General features: G+C 39.6%; 1 long non-coding RNA gene across 1 annotated transcript; it reads left to right on the forward strand.

Moving 5' to 3' along the window:
* Positions 1-637: 637 nt before the first annotated feature.
* LOC117350206 lies at positions 638-9134 on the forward strand. Its single transcript, XR_004537257.1, has 4 exons — positions 638-1356; positions 1455-1491; positions 7896-8013; positions 8424-9134. It is a non-coding gene; the product is annotated as an uncharacterized LOC117350206 (long non-coding RNA).
* The last annotated feature ends 3936 nt before the right edge of the window (positions 9135-13070 follow it).

Genomic DNA, 13070 nt, shown 5'->3' on the forward strand with positions numbered 1-13070 from the left:
AGCTGCACGCTTTTAAGTGGGCTGGATAGCAATAGAAGATCTAAATGGCCAGGAGAAGATCTAAATGGGCAGGAGTCGCCCCTGACTGTTTACATCACTTTGGCGGGAGGGTGACAGTGATGACAAGAGCAAGAGCTTCATGCTTTAAAATGTGCTGGATAGCCCCAGAAGAGGAATCTAAATGGCCAGGAGTCGCCCTTGACTGTTTTTATCACTTTGGCAGCAGGGTGACAGTGATGACAAGAGCAAGAGCTTCATGCTTTAAAATGTGCTGGATAGCCCCAGGAGACACCCCTGATTGTTTACATCACTTTGGAAAGAGGTCGGTTGACGGTAATGACAAGAACAAGAGCTTTATGCTTTAAAATGTGCTGGATAGCCCCAGAAGAGGGATCTAAATGGCCAGGAATCGCCCCTGACTGTTTACATCACTTTGACAAGAGGGCTTTGACAAGAACAAGTGCTGCACAATTTTAAGTGCGCTGGATAGCAATAGAAGATCTAAATGGTCAGGAGTCACCCCTGACTATTTACATCACTTTGGGAAGAGGTCAGTTGACAGTGATGACAAGAACAAGAGCTTCATGCTTTATAATGTGCTGGTTAGCCCCAGAAGAGGGATCTAAATGGCCAGGAGTCGCCCCTGCCTGTTTACATCACTTTGGGAAGAGGTCAGTTGACAGTGATGACAAGAACAAGAGCTTCATGCTTTATAATGTGCTGGATAACCCCAGAAGAGGGATCTAAATGGCCAGGAGTCGCTCCTGACTGTTTAAATCCCTTTGGTAAGAGGGCAGTGACCGTGACGACAAGAGCTGTAACCCCAGAGGAGGGATCTGAATGGCTAGCAGGGCGACCCTGAGTGTTTACATCACTTTGGCAAGAGGGCTGATTAGAACAAGAGCTGCACTCTTCTAAGTGCGCTGGATAGCAATAGAAGATCTAAATGGCCAGCAGGTTGCCCCTGAATGTTTATCACTTTGGCAAGTGGGCAGTGATGATGAGAACGAGAGCTACATGCTTAGTTGCAGTGGTTAGCCCCAGATGAGTGATCTGAGTGGCCTGGAGCAACTGTTGGCCCATTACATGATTTTTAATATCGACTTGTATGTATCTCCCTTTGTCCAGAGTTCTTAATCCCCTGTTGTATTAGTAATTTAGCTTAGGTTCTATTGTCTGCTTGAGCTTCATATCATGTTGATTCAGTGGCTGAAATGGAGCTTTGAGAAAAACGTCCAAAATCAAAGACTAACCCCAGATTTCTGGTCACCAGTTTTGGATATGTTCCTTCCCACAGGTAGAAAGACAAAGTTCTGCGGTAGATTGCAAAGCTAGATTGAGATCGAACTTATGCTGGTGAGTCCACATCTGCTTTTTCTGAGCCATTGCTTGAGGTTTTGTTCCACAAGAGCGTGGCGAGAATAACTGTGTTGTCTGTCATCTCTTTGGCTCAGCTGCAGTTACTAAGGAGTACGACAACAGCTGCTAGAGGTAATCCTGGTATCTTTCATCTGAATGCGCTAGGGACATCTGATAATAATTTGCAGCTGCCATCCTGGAACCCTCTGTGATAAGTACCGATGGGGACTGGTGCCTGATTTAGGGTCCCTGGAGGACCATGAATATTCATGAGATCTGCATGCAATGGTTCGCTAATATACAGTATGCATATTCATTGTATAATCCTAAAACACCTGGCCAGCCAAGTGTGCCTCCAGGAGAAGGGCAGTGCTGTGTCCATAGGATTAGTATGGTTCAGAGGACCTGTTGACCCTAAACATAACACTAGCCTTACTGGGTCAGACCAATGCCAATCGAGACCATTAGCCCGGTCTCACGGTGGCCAATCCAGGTTACTGGTACCTGGCAAAAACCCAAAGAGTAGCAACATTCCAGAGTCTCAGAGTGAGATTCTGGAACCCCAAAGAGTGTCAAGATTCCATGCTACCAATCCAGGGCAAGCAGTGGCTTCCCCCATGTCTTTCTCAATAATAAGAGTAGTGTTAAGTGTTTGGACAATTTACTGGAGGAAAAGTCCATAGTCTCTCTGGTCCAGTGAACTTTTGCTGACTAAGTTCAACTTTTATGGAGTTTTGAAAATTCTGCTTTTGATCCAAATCTGTTCTCTAATCTAATCTTCCATTTGTGAGTTGCACATACCTATACAGGCTCTGACCCCCCACTACCATAAATCAAAGTTCCAAAGAACATAAGAAGTGTCTGCTGGGTCAGACCAGAGGTTCATCGTGCCCAGCAGTCCGCTCTCGCAGTGGCCCAACAGGTCCAGAACCTGTGTAGTAGTGGTACTATTTGTACCCCTTATCCCTTCAGAAAATTGTCCGATCCCTTCTTGAACCTTAACACCGTACTCTGTCCTATCACGCCCTCTGGAAGCACATTCCAGTTGTCCACCACCCGTTGGATGAAGAAAAACTTCCTAGCATTGGTTTCTTCTTTAACTTTTCTGAATGCCCTCTCGTTCTTGTAGTTTTCGAAAGTTTGAAGAATCTGTTCCTCTCCACGATCTTGTAAGTCTTATCATATCCCCTCTAATTCTCCTCTTCTCCAGGGAAAAGAGCCCCAGTTACTCCAGTCTCGTAGAAATGGAGGGTGGTGAGTAACCTTAGTGTAATATATACAGGAAACTAATAAGTGAATGAAAAAAGAGAATGGAAACTAGAACCACTATGCAGGACAAACATACATACCCCGAGGGTCCTATGGGGGGAATACGTGGAAAAACGAATTCAAAAAAATGTATGTATTAAAAGCACAATTTCCATAAATTAATTAAAATTTCAAAGATATCTGTAGCTTAGCATTGCTATCAAATGTTACATCAAGCATATTCGCAGGGAAAGGGAAACAATAAAAAGAAGCAGATGGAAGAAAGTAAAAATCAAAAAACCCAGTCAATCCAGACCATATGCCAATAAAATACCAATAAAATAATCACGTACTGCTGATAAATTAGAATAGAAAGAACTTCCGGTAATTGATTTTATATGTGCTTAATTCTTTTTTAGTCAAGGTTCAAAGTAAACTATCATCTTGTAATGCTTGGAAAACATCTGCCCAGGTCCAAAAAAAAGGGGGGAAGAAGAGGCGGAAACCCGGAACAAAAGACAAAATATATAACAATAACGGTAACAATTGAAAAAGACCCCACAGGAAAGCCGCAATAAGGAAGGGCTGTGCAGATAAAAACTAAAGCGAAAACCCAAGTGAGGGGCAGGTGTGGGAGACACAAAGTAACTTACCTAATATGCGGAGAGTCTCAAGCGAAACGCTGCTATCAAACCAAATAGGGATGCGCGTAGAAGGAAGAGCATTTAAATGTGTATGGCAAAGGATTAGACAGAACCTAATTGGTGGAGAATTCCACGTGACTAAAAAAGGGGAGGAGCAGGAAAAGGGCAAGCATGCAAAAGAAAAACTAAGGTGAATGGAGAATCTAAAGTTAGGGGAAAAAAGCGTTAAGCACATATGAAAGCGTATAGAGGATATGGAGAATGGAGTGATACAGCTGCGTGGTACACAAAGTTTTGGCGATTACTAAACCCAACTGCAAAGGAACACAGAATAACGTTAAAAAAATCATCAAGTTTAAACATAATAAACAAAGACATTCTATCAAATGAGAGACATGAATAATAGTAAAAGATATAGAGATATATAATTACAATAAAGATGCCTACAGAGAAAATTAATATCTAAAATTTCTAATAAAAGCCACACAAATAATAAACAAGCAGAAAACCTATATGTAAGTACATCAGTGCAATGTAATTCATATAAAAAAGTATAATTTATGATGCAAAGTTAAAATATAAAAGTCTATTTGTCAAGAAAGAAACATAAAATGATTATATGAAAATAAGTGAAGCAACTAAACATCTTTAAAAATAGGTTTTGTCATATTTAAAATCAATAGTTAAATATAATGAATTTTGAAGGGCAACAATTTATGGGTGCCCATTACTAATTATCAATGGCCATGGATGAAATAAGGAGCATTTGGAACATATAAAATGCATGAAAAATATAAAAGCACATGATGAAATCCACTATCTTCTGAATATGTAATTAAGAGACCATAACAAACATAAAAATCAAATGCATCATAATTTATATATAGATAAAATAAGGCACATTAGAACATATAAAATACATAATGTGTATAAAACCACAATGAAATTCAAATAAATATGGAACATCAATAAATATCATTGAAGAAATATACAATATATTTCAAAATTCTTAAATAATTAAGACCATAATCGTTAAAAATCTAAACACAAAAAGATACTACTAGATGCATCATGATAAGTGTGTGTTAAGTAAGATATCCAATTTAGAATATATTAACATAATCTGCTTTTATCGGTTAAAGGTCAATTTGATGTAAACAAAAATTTCAAAGTAAATATATAGAGTTCTCAAAGAAAAGAGATGTAATCTACGTCGTGATTAAGACCGTCAGGGTTTGTGGTGGTCATTTCTCGTCTCTTTCTCGCAGGTCAAGATCGATTGGTTCCCTCAGCATTACCTATGATTGAGCAGGATGCATATAGTTGTCCATGATGCATCTCTTGTCTGTCTGTAAACATACTTCAAATATTCAATTTTTTAAACCTCCCAGAACAAAAAAAAGAATACAGACTTAACTGTAATACAGACAATGTTCTTTACATTATTATGTGCCCGTGCAATCTTCTATACATGGGAAAAACCAAAAGAACATCGTAGTTGTGTTCTGAGATGAGTAGTATCTGCCCCATTGGTTAATCATTGGATCGAAATGGATCACATTGTTGATCTTTCTTTCTTTCTATTTAAGACATTTACACCAAGGCAGAAGGGAGGTGACATTAACCAGTTACTTCTACAATCGGAACACTACAAACCCTGCAGGTCTTAATCACAATGTAGATTACATCTCTTTTTCTTTGAGAAATCTAATATTTACTTTGAATTTTTGGTTTACATCAAATTGACCTTTAACTGATAAGCAGATTATGTGCATATATTATCAATTGGATATCCTACTAACACATGCTCATCATGATGCATCTAGTCATATCTTTTTGAGTTAAGATTTTAACGCTTATTATGGTCTTAATTATTTATGTGGTTTGAAATATATTATACACCTCTTCAATGATATTTATTGATGTTCCATATTTATTTGAATTTCATTATGTGGTTTTATACACATATTTTATATGTTCTAATGTGCCTTATATTTTATCTATATATATATATATATTATGATGCATTAGATTTTTATGTTCATTATAGTCTCTTAATTACACATTCTGAAGATATTGTAGATTTCATCGTGCTTTTATATTTGTCATGCATTTTGTTACAAATGTGCTTTATTTCATTCATGGCAATTGAATTAGTAATGGCCCTATAAATTGTTACCCTTCAAAATTAATTATGTTTAACTATTGATTTTTAAATATGACAAATCTATTTTTAAAGATATTTAGTTGCATCACTTATTTTCATATATAATCGTTTTTGTTTCTTGCTTAACTAAATAGACTTTCTTTATATTTTAACTTGGTATCATAAATTATACTTTTTCATATGCATTACATTGCACTGATGTACTTATACATATAGGTTTTCTACTCGTTTATTATCTGTGTGGCTTATTAGAATTTTTAGATTTATTTTTTTCTATAGGCATCTTTATTGTAATTATGTATCTTTCTTTTACTGTTATTCATGTCTCATTTGTTAGAATGTCTTTGTTTATTATGTTTCAACTTGATAGATTTTTTTAATGTTGTTCTGTCTTCCTTTGCAGTTGGGTTTAGTAATTGACAAAATTTTCTGTGTACCACACAGCTGTATCACTCCACTCTCCATATCCTCTATACGCTTTCCTATGTGCTTAACGCTTTTTTCCCCTAACTTTAGATTCTCCGTTCACCTTAGTTCTTCTTTTGCATGCTTGCCCGTTTCCTGCTCCTCCCCTTTTTTTAGTCGCGTGGAATTCTCCACCAATTAGGTTCTGTCTAATCCTTTGCCATACATATTTAAATGCTCTTCCTTCTACACGCATCCCTATTTGGTTTGTTAGCAGCGTTTCGCATGAGATTCTCCGCTTATTAGGTAAGTTACTTCGTCTCCCGCACCTGCCCCTAACTTGGGTTTTCGCTTTCGTTTTTATCTGCACAGCCCTTCCTTATCGTGGCTTTCCTGTGCAGTCCTTTATTGTTACCGTTTATTTTGGCTTGTTCCGGGTTTTCGCCTCTTCTTCCCTCTTAGACATGTGCAGATGTTTTCCAAGCATGACAAGATATGATGATGATGATAACAGTTTATATACTGCAGGACTGAAGTTCTATGCGATTTACAATGATTAACTCTATTCAATCTGTAGCATCTTTTTAAAGTTAAGGGTTAGTGATAACAGTTCTTGAGGTCAGTTGTCATGGACTAAGATTGTATAGGTCAGTTACTAAATACTTCAAGAACAGATATGTTTTTAGGTTTTTCCTAAATTCCCCATAAGTAGTATGCTTAAAAGTTGTTCCAGATCTTTACCCCATAATGCTGCTTGATGTGAGAAAAGATGTTGTTGATGACTTTAGAATTTATATCCTCTAACCAGTGGAGAAACAAAATTCAGATGTGAGCTTCTCTTACATCTGTTGGTTGTGATAGTTTACTTGTATATCTTTAATTCCTTTTTAGTCACGGTTAAATTACCGGAAGTTTCCTATTGGAAAAGGGGATAGAGGGGTATAGATAGAGGATTATTATGCAGGTCCTGGACCTGTTGGGCCGCCACGTGAGCGGACTGCTGGGCACAATGGACCTCAGGTCTGACCCGGCAGAGGCATTGCTTAAGTTATTTCTATTCTAATTTATCAGCAGTACGCGGTATTTTATTGGCATATGGTTGGATTGACCGTGTTTTTGGGTTTTTACTTTCATCTGCTTCTTGTAGCCCCGAGGGCACCAGAAGTTAAGATTTTTCATCTGTATCGGCAATATGCCGTTTTTTCCCTGCATTTTTATATGGCACTGCTAATTTGCTTGATGTAACATGTGGTTCTAGCTTCCATTCTCTTTTTTCATTTTGGTAGGCTCACTTATTAGTTTCCTGTATATATTACACTAACCACCCTCCATATCCTACTTTTAAAGTGTTTTTTTCTATATATTTAAGGTTTAATACCACTATTTTTTGGCTGATATCTATTATGGTCTTTCACTAATTTATCACATTTTGTATTTTATTCAGATGAAACCTTTTCATACCTGCTTGTTTCTTATTCTTTCTTACTGTTTATCAGTCTCTCACCAATTTATCATTCTAGCTTCATCTCTACATCACTGTTATATCCCACAATTCTTGCATGCATGAAATCACTTAATTTTAAGTGTTTTAAACATTACATTATTAATTTTAATGTACCCCTCATTTATAGGACCACCTGAAGAAGACTTTGTCGAAACGCAAACCATTTTGAGTCCTGCACTCTTAGTGGACTAGGTCCTTTATGTGGATTTTAATAAAGTCCGTTTCCACACCTTTTTGGCTGTGCTGTTTTTTGCTGACTTCTATTTTGGATCTTACAGACCACCTACCCTGTTTACTAAGAAATGGTAAACTTAGTATTCAAAGCTGACACACTGGGATTCCCCCAGCACAGGTTCAGACATCACTGCTTTAAATTTTCTGCACATTTACTTGTCTCTTCTCCTCCCTCGCCCCTTAAATCTAATTGTGGACAGACAAAGAAGATGTATGCAACTATTGAAAACCAATTTCATGCCGATCTCATGCCTAATCATTTTCGATACCCTGAAAACCCAAGACAGGTTTGGGTATCCCTGACCTAAGCAGTAACTTTCTCTCTCTTCCCTAGACCCAAGAAGGACCTTTCTCCTGGGACCCCTGCTGCCTCTGACTGTTGAGAAACCGCAGAAAGATTCCTCGGATACGGAGTCTCCTCAGACTGAGATTCTGAGAGGAACCCTCAATAGGTAAGGCACCATTAATGTGGCCTTCAGCTGCCCTCCGTCTTCTCCTCCTCCTGTTTAAGGAAACTTGTATGCTGCAGGTTGGGATTTTTGTCTCTTACCTGTTTCACTGGCAGGATGTCTTGGACTTCCTCCCTCTGCAAATTCCTGGGTTCCAATCTCTGCCCTGTTTGGCTCAGCCTGTCCAGTTCCAACACTCATGCCTGAGAAGTCATATCTTCTGTTGTGCTGAATAAAGAATTGGAAAAGTAATTTTATTTGTGCTTAAAAGTTCAAGACCAAACTCTTTGTGTTTCAATCTTTCCTGAGTCCATGCCTCTCCCTTATTTGGACAAGACCCTCTTATCCCCCCCCCCCTCCCATTGCTTTAAACTTGCAGTTTTTCACCGTATGCCTTTCTGATCTCTCTGCAGCCTGTAGGAGGTGAGTCGTTGGATGTAGGACCAAACCTGGAAACAGTGGCCAGGGAAGACCCTTTGAAGAGCTGGGAAGACCTTTCTCCAACTAAGAGGTCCAGCTGCAAACAAGCCAACAGTTCAGTGCAAAGCTTTACAAATGGTCCAAAATGCGGCTGCAAGGCTAATTTGTGGAGTTAGAAAATTTGACCATATAACACCTTGACAGATTTCTTAAATACATTGAAAACACAAGAACATTTGTATCGTGGGGGTAACGCTGTGGAACAAATTAACTGGAGCTTTAAGAGCGTTATCGGATATTCTGAAATTTAATGCTGTTTTTAAGATGAACTGTACTGTGAAGATCTTTTCAAAATGTGATTATTCATCTGTAAACCAAGATGTTTGTAAAATTCTTTTGTTATATTCTGTGCATGTTATTGCAATGCCACCTCGATATAGGCAGTTGATAATTTTTTTTAAATACTCTCCCAACGACCACTAGTTGGTGACCCTCTGGTCTAATCTACTGTATTGTATGGTATTGTATTGCCAAACGTACTGTCCAATTTAACCTACTGTGAATGTTGGCTTATAACCCGTTCTGAGCTCCCTGGAGGACAAGATAGAAATCAAATTAAATAAATGGAGGGAACTGAACATGTTCTGGAAATGTTGTAGCAAACAGATCTTATATAATAAAAGTTTTTTTTTTCATGAACTTTGCACTTGGGTGTCAACCTTATTCCTCTGGAAGGTGAGAAATTTCAGCATTTACTGTGCTTATAAATTGTGTTGGTCTGTGTCCACGTAAAGAGACTGTCTTCCCATACGAGCTTTGGAAGTCAGGCACTAGCCAGCTCTTAGATCCCAACAGGCTCTACTTTATCTTGATATGAGGGCCTTGGGAAATAACAGCTGCAGAGGGACTGTTGAGCAAGGCTTAAGTGGATAAGATCTTGAGTACTTCACACTTCCTCCTATATCAGCTGATACTCTAGAATGATTGGGACAAAGCCATCCTCTGAGGTTACTTCTACATCTTTTAGCCATATTTAATGATAGAGAATTGCATCTAGAGAAAAGCCAAATGAGAGGAGGCTTCAGGAACTAAGTTAATCCCTGCTAACTTTAATTTATATGTATTTTAACAACCATTCCCATGCCATTTCTGCCAGACTAGTTCATAATGAATGGGTTATGTTCATCTTCCAGTGGATGGAGATGGAGAAAAAAGTCCCAAGAGCTTCCCTTGCTCTTACCACATCCTTTGGCAAAGTCATTAATGTAGCTGGTTTAAAAAAAGGTTTGGAAAAGTTCTTGGAGGAAAATTCCATAGTCTGCTGTCAATAGTTTTATAGTTTATAGTTTATTCAATTTTTGATTAAACGCTTTTTCGTTTCTTCAAAGCATTGTACAGAATAAAAATAACTTTACAGAAAAAAGTAATAAAACATTTAATACAAACTTTTCAAGATCAACATGGCTGACGTATTAGGTAATTATAGACAGACATGCAATAGACACGATTGGTAAAGGGGGTAAGAAATACAATTGCTATTGACCCATGTCAAGACAGACATGGGTCAATAGCACAGAATGCTGATACTATTTGGGTTTTTGCCAGGTTCTTATTACTTGGATTGGCCTCCGTGAAGATGGGATACTGGGCTAGAAGGACCACTAGTCTGATCCAGTAAAGCTATTATGTTTGCTCTTTCAGGGTATCATGCAGCCTGGAACGTTTAGTATTTGTCTATCTGCTAGTAGGTGGACACAACCCATTTGTTCTGGGTCTAGTGTGACTGCACAAAAGAAAATGATTAGGAAAGAAACAATTTACAGACTATTACCATACACAACTACTGACTGCAGAGTTGTCTTGATGACATGGCCCTCCTACTGAGTAATGGTTCAGTCTAAACAAGTTTGGAGAAGACACAGCTCAGGGGTGATATGATGGAGGTCCATAAAATACTGAGTGGAGTAGAAAGGGTAGATGTATTTTTGGAAAGAGTCAACAAGCGATTCACAAGGACTAGGGGGTATGCGCTGAAGCAACTAAGTAGTAGATTTAAAACAATCTGGAGAAAATATTTCTTCACACTGTAATTAAACTCTGAAATTCATTGCTGGAGAATATGGTAGAAAAAGTTAACTAAATCTCCAGCATCCTCAAAGCAGGCAAGTGTAAGGTTCAAGACCACAACTTACCCAAATTGCTTTCATGAATGGTCCTTGAGATTTGAACCCACAATTCTTAATGCTGCCTTTGTTTTCAGGACTAAGGTAAAGGCAGGAAAGTTGTCACTCTACAAGTGTTCTTGTATTTGCTGTGGTGATTTGAACCTAGAGTTGGTGAAATAGAAGTTCCAAAAATCACTTTGCTGTGAAAGCTTGGCTGGCTGAAGGGTTGAGTGCTGCATTAGTAACCGAAGACTGAAGGTTCAAGTCTTTGCTATGGAGTTGGGGCTGATACTGCTCCAAGTTAAGGGAAGTCTTTTTTTGTGTCAACTACTAGGATTTGAGCTTAGAGATGGACAAATACAAGTTCTGAAAAGCTCTTGATGTGAAAGCCTGGCTGGCTTAAGGGTTGAGTGCTGGGTTAGTAACAGGAGGCTGAGGGTTCAAGTCTTAAATAGGGAGTGATGCTCTAAGAGAAGAGGGTGGTTTTACTCAAATTTAGTCCATTTCTCATAGTAAAAAGTAGGATAATCCCCAGCTGCTTTGAACACAGGTCTATCTACCATCCTCCACCAACCTTCTCTCCAGCCTCACCAGGTCTCTCTAACCCCCTCCAATCCACATGCTTACCTGCTCCAACCTATCTAGCTTCAGACAAAACTAGACTTGAACCTGTGACCTCTGATATTGGATCCAAGCCCTTTAGCCACTGAGCCACAAGACAGCCAGATCTTAGGTATTTTTGGTTTCTTCCCTTTGTACCTTTCTTCATAAGAACATAAGAACATAAGCAATGCCTCTGCCGGGTCAGACCCGAGGTCCATCGCGCCCAGCAGTCCGTTCACGCGGTGGCCCAACAGGTCCAGGACCTGTGCAGTAATCCTCTACCTATACCCCTCTATCAACAGGAAATTGTCCAATCCTTTCTTAAACCCCAGTACCGTACTCTGCCCTATTACGTCCTCTGGAAGCGCATTCCAGGTATCCACCACCCGCTGAGTAAAGAAAAACTTCCTGGCATTTGTTTTGAATCTATCCCCTTCCAATTTTTCCGAATGCCCTCTTGTTCTTTTATGTTTTGAAAATTTGAAGAATCTATCTCTCTCTACTTTCTCTATGCCCTTCATGATCTTGTAGGTTTCTATCATGTCTCCTCTGAGTCTCTGCTTTTCCAGGGAGAAGAGCTCCAGCCTCTCCAATCTTTCAGTGTATGAAAGGTTTTCCATGCCCTTAATCATTCGTGTCTCTCCTCTGGACCCTCAAGTATTGCCATATCCTTCTTAAGGTACGGTGACCAATACTGAACACAGTACTCCAGGTGCGGGCGCACCATTGCCCGATACAACGGCAGGATGACTTCTTTTGTTCTGGTCATAATACCATTTTTAATAATACCCAACATTCTGTTTGCCTTCTTCGCGGCTGCTGCGCATTGCGCCGTTGACTTCATTGTTGTATCCACCAGTACACCCAAATCTCTTTCAAGGTTACTTCCCTCTAATACTAATCCCCCCATTTGGTAGCTGAACATCGGGTTTTTTCTCCCTATATGCATGACCTTGCATTTCCCTACATTGAATTTCATCTGCCATTTATTCGCCCACTCCTCCAGTTTGTTTAGGTCCCTTTGTAGGTCCTCACACTCTTCCGTAGTTCTAACCCTTCTACAGAGTTTAGTGTCGTCCGCAAATTTTATAACTTCACATTTCGTCCCCGTTTCCAGGTCATTTATAAATATATTGAACAGCAGCGGTCCAAGTACAGACCCCTGCGGAACTCCGCTCGTGACTTTCCTCCAGCCCGAGTAGTGACCCTTCACTCCAACCCTCTGTCTCCTGCCTGCCAACCAGTGTTTGATCCATCTGTGTACGTCCCCTTCCACCCCGTGGTTCCACAGCTTCCTAAGTAGCCGCTCATGGGGTACCTTGTCAAAGGCCTTTTGGAAGTCAAGGTAAATGATGTCTACAGGTTCCCCTTTGTCCAACTGGCTGTTTACCCCCTCAAAGAAGTGCAGTAAGTTTGTTTGGCACGATCTTCCCTTGCAGAAGCCATGTTGGCTCGCTTTCATCAGCCCATTTTTTTGATGTGCTCACAGATGCTGTCCTTTATCAGTGCTTCTACCATCTTGCCTGGAACCGATGTCAAACTTTACCGGCCTATAGTTTCCCGGGTCTCCTCTTGACCCCTTTTTAAAGATAGGTGTAACATTTGCTATCTTCCAGTCCTCCGGAATCTCTCCAGTTTTCAAGGATAGGTTGCAAACTCGTTGGAGTATTCCCGCTATCTCATTTCTTAGTTCTTTTAGTACCCTAGGGTGGATTCCGTCCGGGCCTGGTGATTTGTCGCTTTTCAATCTATCTATCTGTTGGAGGACATCCTCATGGCTCACCTCTATTGCTGACAGTTTTTCTTCTTGGTCACCATGGAAGATCACGTCGGGTTCCGGTACACTGGATGTGTCCTCGCTTGTGAAGACTG

The sequence above is a fragment of the Geotrypetes seraphini genome, chromosome 16, assembly GCF_902459505.1.
Source record: "Geotrypetes seraphini chromosome 16, aGeoSer1.1, whole genome shotgun sequence".
NCBI classification, from domain to species: domain Eukaryota; kingdom Metazoa; phylum Chordata; class Amphibia; order Gymnophiona; family Dermophiidae; genus Geotrypetes; species Geotrypetes seraphini.